General features: G+C 39.4%; 1 protein-coding gene and 1 long non-coding RNA gene across 6 annotated transcripts in view; one reads left to right on the top strand and one right to left on the bottom strand.

The window, feature by feature from the left end:
• The window catches only part of LOC119468023, a 12,580-nt gene extending 5,723 nt beyond the window's left edge, over positions 1 to 6,857 (bottom strand). The window contains exon 1 of the long non-coding RNA XR_005196656.1: positions 6,846 to 6,857. This is a non-coding gene — a long non-coding RNA (uncharacterized LOC119468023). The remainder of the gene's footprint in view (positions 1 to 6,845) is intronic.
• USP6NL (USP6 N-terminal like) overlaps positions 1 to 7,307 on the top strand; it is a 161,143-nt gene that overhangs the window by 145,995 nt on the left and 7,841 nt on the right. The gene's annotated exons all lie outside the window — the stretch shown is intronic.

Below are 7,307 nucleotides of genomic sequence, written 5' to 3' on the forward strand. Positions count from 1 at the left end.
CCCACTCCCAAAGAGCTTGACCTTCTGCTTTTAGAGATCTTTGAACCTGATGGAATCCTCTGTTCTTTTCATTTGTTTCTGATTTGGTAGGGCAATAATTTGTAATTAACTGGCATTTATCTTAATTTTAAATAGTTTTTATGGTCAGTTTGCCATCAGCATTATTATTAGTAGCTTACAGATGAGGAAACTTGGGCTTCAAGGTTAAGTGCCTGCCCGAGGTCAGACAGTTGGAAATGAGAGGTCTGTCAGCTGACTCCAGAGCTGCGCCTTACACCCACCTGACCCCTGTGCCTTACAGCTCACAGCTCTAACCAGCCTGCTCTTTCATGGCACTTTGCCTTGGCATACACTTCTCCTCCAAGAATGCCTGCCACCATTCTCCAGATTCCTTTGTCCTTATCCATTCTGCTGAGTTTCATGACTTGGTTTAAGCATCACCTGAAGCCTTCTCAGCCAGTCCCCAGCTTCCCCAAACTCACAGAATTTGATCACCTGCACCTGTGTTTTGTGCCTGACCTGTCCACTGCACATGCTTTTGTCCTCACACTTCCAGTACCTCTCTCAGATGTGTCTCTGTTAGACAGAAAGTTTCCTGGGACAGTGACCATCTTCTGTCTTGCCAGCAACTAATACACTGCCTGGCTGTGGCTGTATTAGGTACTTTTATTGAATAAATGAAATCCTAATATATTTTTTAGATAATGAAAAATTACTATCTACACAGGTTAGCCTGAGGCAGTTTTTGGGGTAGTGAAAACATTCTCTATCTTGACTGCATACACACAGAAACAAGGCAATTTTATTGTATGTTAGTTTAGAAATTCCCCCGCCTTTTGAGGACTGGAATGGGTTTTCACTTTTATTTATATAATATAAAATGATATTACACTTAACCATTTTTACATGTGTGTGAAAATTGAAACTCTAGTAGACAAAGTGTAGGTTTTTAAAGTTACTTAACAAAGACCGCCTGCGTTTTTGTGGCATTAAATAGGTTTATAAAGTGAGAGATTTGTTTATATAATTGTCTATTTTTCCTTTACTTTTCAAGTTTAATCTGCTAGGAAAAAATATCAAGTCTGTGAACCTAAGTACAATAATTTTTTGAACTTAAAAAAAAATTATAGCCATAATTTAGAAAGCAAATTTTATTTCTTTTCATTACGTTATTGAAAGTTAAAATTGTTTTAATTGTATATTTTGGCTAATAATACACGAAAAAGAAATAAAATCATTTGATTTTTTAGATAATGTATTTGAAGTCAGTAATATTAAAAAATACAATTGAAGTTACTATTTGATCTGGAAGGGGATACTCTTTCTTAGAATAATAGAATTATTTTCCTGACAGGGGTCCCCCACCAGTTTTTCCCAAAAACTCTTAGAACATTCAGAGTATGTGTATTCTGGTATTGAAATTGTAAAGGTAGAATGCTGTTCACAGAGCGAACACTTAGAGCGCTTTGCTGCAAAAATGCGCCTCTTGTCGGTGCCGAAACCTGCCTACACCTCGGAGGCCGTTGATGGGCGAGGCTTGTAGTTGAGTGTGGCGTCCACTAGGGGGTGACAGAGACCAGAGTAAGATCAAGCAGGGAGAAACCTGAAAGGGCCCTAGAGGGACTCTCCCTTACTTTTTAGGGACCGTTAGAATATTCTGTTGGCTTCTTTTAAAAAAAAAAAATGTTACTTAAGAAGAAAATAATAAACATTTTGCCTTTTTCTAAAATGTATCAAGTTGCATTCCTTTTTGTTGGAGCAGATTATTCTCGTTGTTAACACTGCCATAAAAATACCACTTAATGAGAACACCAGTGAGAAATATCAGCAATGTGGTATTTTCACAAAAGCATCTCCTGTTGTATCTATTAGGAGTTGTGGTGCCTCCTTACCCTTTAAGGAGTAGGGCAGTAGGTCTTTATTCCAATTCCTGTGTTTTCAGGGAGAAGAAAGGGCAAATAAAATTTTAGGCATGAGGCTGTAGTGGAGTGAGCAAAAACATGATTCTGTCTGCTGAAAAGAAGCCCAGAGTGGAAGCATGGATAATACATATTAATGCTTATTGCCTATATATAGCTTTCTGTTTGACATCAATTATGCTTGAATCTTTTAGCTACAGTTAGTTGCTTTAGGGGTGAAAGGAGATACTGAAACCAAACAAAGACAAGGAGAGCGGTGTTTGCGTGGTGGGGTTAGGGTGGTATTTCAAGTAGGCTGAGGTAGCTCTGAAAATAGATCTCACCAAAATGTCGCATGTTTTATTTGGACCTACTTCTGTGAAGAAGAGTAGAGAATACTCATTGGCATATAAAAATGTTACTGGTGAGGGCGTTTGTACTTCATACAGGGTCTACATGATACGTTTTCAGTTCAGTGGAGGTTGAATAATTAATCTCTAGAAAGGAGCCACCTCTGTGATGAAGTGAAGGAGATTTTCCTCTTCATCATAGTAGAGGTCAGATCCTGGCATGGCGTCCTTGGGTTCTGTGTTGCTGGTGGAGCTGAGGCCTCTGCCTCTACAGGGGCTGTGAAAAGCCAGCACGTCTCCACGGCCCATCCATGAAGCTCCCTGCAGCCACCTCCATCCTCTGCCTTCTCCATCCTCATGCCCTCTGCACTTCTGGCTGCTTCTCTGATCCTCTTCATTACTTGCCTTCTGTGACCTCCCCGCCCCCTCTTCCTTCTTCCTCACCTCTCCTTCCCTGTCTCTGCCCCTTCTCGCTTCTCCTCCTGAGAGGCAGTGTTACCATCTCCACAGTGATGTATATATACTGCGCATCGTGGAATTTCTGAGAGTATTAGACTGTTCAGAGGTATTAGGCAGCTGTGGGAGAAACTTGTAGATAGCCTAATTGCAGCGTTAGCATCAGCAAAATGTTCATGGGAGATGGATGTTAGTAAAGGTATCATGAGCGTGCACGGGCTACACTTGTTCGTATTCAGCCTGCTCCCTGGCCCCAGATCACTGTAGAAAGCAGGAGTCAGCTGGCACTGTTTAAAGTGAGCAAACCCCAGCCCTGTAGTCCAGCCCCAGCACCTGGAAATGCCCTTCCCTCACTGTGCGGGGCCTCCAGCCTCACTTGCTGTATTGTCTGTAAAATGTGGAGGAATGGGTTTTTTAAGCACCTGTATTTGAAAGGCTTTTTTATAACCCTATCTACTGCCTTTTGTATCCTTATTGAAAATCTCTGCAGAGCAGAGATGTAAGTAGGTTATAGTCCAGGGGGAAGGAGAATATATTAGGGACAACCATGAAAGAACTTGAAGATGCTACTTTTTGGACATTTCAGAACAGTCACAGATTTTTTTTCCCCGTGTGCATTTTGGCCTTTTGCCCATTCAGTAAATGGAACATTTTAAACCTTTAATTCTAATATGAAGCATAGATTTATGATGTATAGACTGTTAGGCACTCTTCCTTAGAGACATTTCTGTGTTTACTGGAATATAAAGTAGAAATAAGTATAAAGTAAATATTTTCTTACTCTTTATATTAAAAAAAAATTAAACCTCCTACGTATGGATGACACACCTTTCTATTTTGTTTTATGGCTGAAAGTACCACCTCAGTCCTTCCATTACCTCTCAGTTTCTTTCTTCTTTCTCCTAAGAAACACATGCCTTATTTTGGTAATTCTACATTTTACTATGTGTCCAGCTAGTCTTTACTGATATGTGCCTCCTGTGTGTCTAAAGGACTCCAGAATGAAAAACTGTGGATATCACAGCTAGGAAAAGACCATGCTATGGCTTTGTTTTCCTCAAAGGTGTTCAGCTTTTTTCCATGCCTTCTCCCCTCCACCCCCACTCTACAGTTTGTTGTCTCCTGCACCACACTGTTGTTTTATGAAACTGTCTTGCTGCTGTCCTTGACCTCTCTTCCCTACCCTGTCTTTGTAACTGATGCCAGCCAAGGGACTCTCTGTGTTTGAATGAGAACTAGGAGAAGGATAGGACCACTCCTCTGAGGATGTAGGCACTCGTCCAGTTACGTTTCACTTCCATGTTTTCAGTAAAAAAGAGGTTTTAGAATGAGAACATTTGAATAAGTATTGATAGGAGGAACTTCAAGCCAGGTGAAGCTAGGCTGTGACTAAAAGACCCTGGGACATACCATTCGACTGAGTGAATGTGACTGACAGTCATCTGGGGAAAGCCGGGGAACCAAACAAGTGTTTGAAGGATAGCGACAAGAAAAATGTATTTCCACTTTTTAAAGAGGCTAAAAATTGAAAATGTAAATCACAGACAAGTAAACATGATGTCTGAGGTGAGAATCAATAAATGGATTAATTAAAAATAGGTTTTTGAGCACTCAGAAAGCAAAGAAGGTGATCACTAATCACGACTCCATCAAGAATGCCGTACTTGATTAATCTGACTTTGTTTCTTGGTGAGATTGCTCACTTAATGAACTGGAAGAATGCATTAACCTAGTGCATATAGGTAAAATAAAGTGTTTGGCAAAGTCTTCAAATACTTTTTTGGGTAAGCTAAAAATATTTCTTACAGGTCATACACCAAAACTGCAGATTAATATCATCCTACCTGTAGAACAGTATTCTGTGCTTTTAAACTTTACACTTCTCTGTTATCCAAATAATACATGTTTACAGCAGAAAAAAATATGTATTACTTAAGGAAAAATCATTCAATCTAAGAGCATTTTAAAAACTGTATTAACCACTACTAGTATTTATATTTTTAGCCATTTTTGTAGACATATATATTGATTTATGCCTGTATGTCATTCATAGTAAATGAGATTATACTATACATATTGTTAATAACTTTCTTTTTAACTAATTTTAAAAATACATTAACCTGGCAATGGGCTGCTACAAGTTTATTTTATATTCCATAACTTATTTCACCATATTTTTGTTTCATAATTGTTACTGAATTTCACAAATCCTCTAGATTGAGGATATAAGTTTTCTAAGAGTGCAGTTTTGAACATCCTTATAGCAGGCATTTTGCATATCCCTTAATTGTCTTAGGATAAATTCTCAGAGGTGGAATTCCTAGATCAAAAATTTCAATATGTATTGTCAAATTGGAGAATTTGTTTCTCCAAGCCCACAGCAGTGAGATATACCAATTTAGAAGTATTTTAGTTTGTATTTTTCAGATAACTTGTGATACATTTACCTTCTCTTTTCTTCTTTGGGTTTCCTGTACATATTCTTTATTTAATTTTCTATGTAGGGTATCCTTCATTTCCTTTGAGAGTTCTTTACATTTTAGAGAAGTTAGAGTGTTCCATTTTTGTTCTTAGTTCAGTATTTGTTACCAGTCACTTAGATGAAAGAATTGGTAGCATGGTGTTCAGATTTGTGGATGGTGTCACATGGGAGGTATAATTAATGTAAAATTAACAAAGATAAATTGGGATAGGCATCAGTATAAAGCACTTTGAACCTATCTGAAAACAACTACCCTCATGCGCTGCATGATAAAGTTTCAACGGTGGACTGCATATAGGATGCTGGCCGCATGAGATGAAAATACCATATTTTCACTATCCCTTTTCTATCTTTAGGTACACAAATACCTACCATTGTGTCCCACCCACCCTGCAGTATTGAGTACAGTAACATGCTATATGTGTTTGTAGCTGAGGAGTACTAGGCTGTGTCATAGAGCCTCACTGTGCAGTAGGCTGTGCCATCTAGATTCGTATAAGTGCACTCTGATGTTCACACAATGATGAAATTACCTGACAACTTATTTCTCAGAACATATGCCCACCATTAAGTGACGCATGACTGTATAGAGCAATAGCAACTACTTCCTAAGCATCTTCAGTATGTCAGGAAATATGCTAGGATTTTATTGACGCTATATTAACTCTAATCCTCATAGCAGATCTATAAAATAGATACTGCTATTTTCATTTATAGATGAGAACTCGGAAACTCCCAAGTTCACACAGCTTATTATGGTAGATTCAAATTCAGGCCACTTGTTCCTGTTGACCCTGCTATTCCCACTGTGCCTTGGAAACATACAGCTTAACAGCATTTGGGAAACCTTGTCTCTAAAGGGACGACTGTGCAGTGTGACTGCCAGACAGCTAATACATTTTCCACCGCAGTGTTGAGCATAAGGGAAGAAATCACCCTTCTTAGTTAGTTTAAACCTAGAATATTGCTTAAATTTAGGGTGATCACATTTAAAAGGTGTATTATTGTACTTGATTATCATCAATAAATAGCAATAGCTGAGTGTCTAGGGAAAGCATTATGGAAGCCAAACCCAAGTTGACCATTCTCAGGAATAATTTGGTGACACAAGACATAGAAAACTACATACAGAAATCTGCAGTCTTGGAACTCGAGATGCCCCTATAGGTTTGTTACTGCCTGTGTCTACCTTCCACATTTGCTTTGCCCGCTTGTTTTTTTGATGGGGTTGTATAAAATTGTTATAGTCACTGTAATTTGTTGCATTGTTGACAGTGAAAATGGCCTAGGACCATAAAAGCAAATGATCACAAGTAATTAAGTGGGTGACTTTTTGCGAACAGAAAAAGGCAGTCCCTAAAATTTATTTAAAACCATCCAGTTTTGAGATTGGGGATGTAGAGCGAAGGGTAGCTGCCTTTCGAAACGCCTAATGTCAGGTGAATTGAGTTTGCACTCATTGTGAATTGATACAGACTAAAACATGCAAAACAGAATCCGGGCACCTGCAGGCAGCGCTGAGAGCAGCATTCGTGCTTCTACCACCAGAGCGCTGTTGCGAGGAGAGTACACGCAGGCACGATGGCAGACCAGTTGGAAATCTGTTCCTTTTTTGATTTTGTTTGTGTTTTAAATACTGCTATGGAGAAATTTAAAGACATTTTAAATTATTTTGTGTGACTAAAAAGTTGGTGGCCCTGTGCAGGCTGCCAAAAGCCACTGAGTGGTAGGGAAGTGAGGCAGCTTCCAGGGTTCAGCGTGACAGTCTCTGCAGCTAATCCAGTTTTGCCCCGGTGACAACACATCTTCAGGCGTGCATTTGTCACTCTAGGCGTCATGATTTTCCTTTTCTTTAATGGTTATGTTTTTCATCAGGTTTCTTCTTGCTAGCCTGAAAAGGATGTTTTGATGAGTGGCTGATACTATTAACTGATGGAATATCAGCCAGCCTTTGAATTAGCCAGTCAGATTACTGTGTTCTGCCCTTAGAAAACTGTCAGACAGGGGCCGGGCGCGGTGGCTCAAGCCTGTAATCCCAGCACTTTGGGAGGCCGAGGCGGGTGGATCACGAGGTCAAGAGATCGAGACCATCCTGGTCAACATGGTGAAACCCCGTCTCTA

The sequence above is a fragment of the Cebus imitator genome, unplaced genomic scaffold (genome assembly GCF_001604975.1).
Source record: "Cebus imitator isolate Cc_AM_T3 unplaced genomic scaffold, Cebus_imitator-1.0 Scaffold368, whole genome shotgun sequence".
Classification (NCBI taxonomy): Eukaryota; Metazoa; Chordata; class Mammalia; order Primates; family Cebidae; genus Cebus; species Cebus imitator.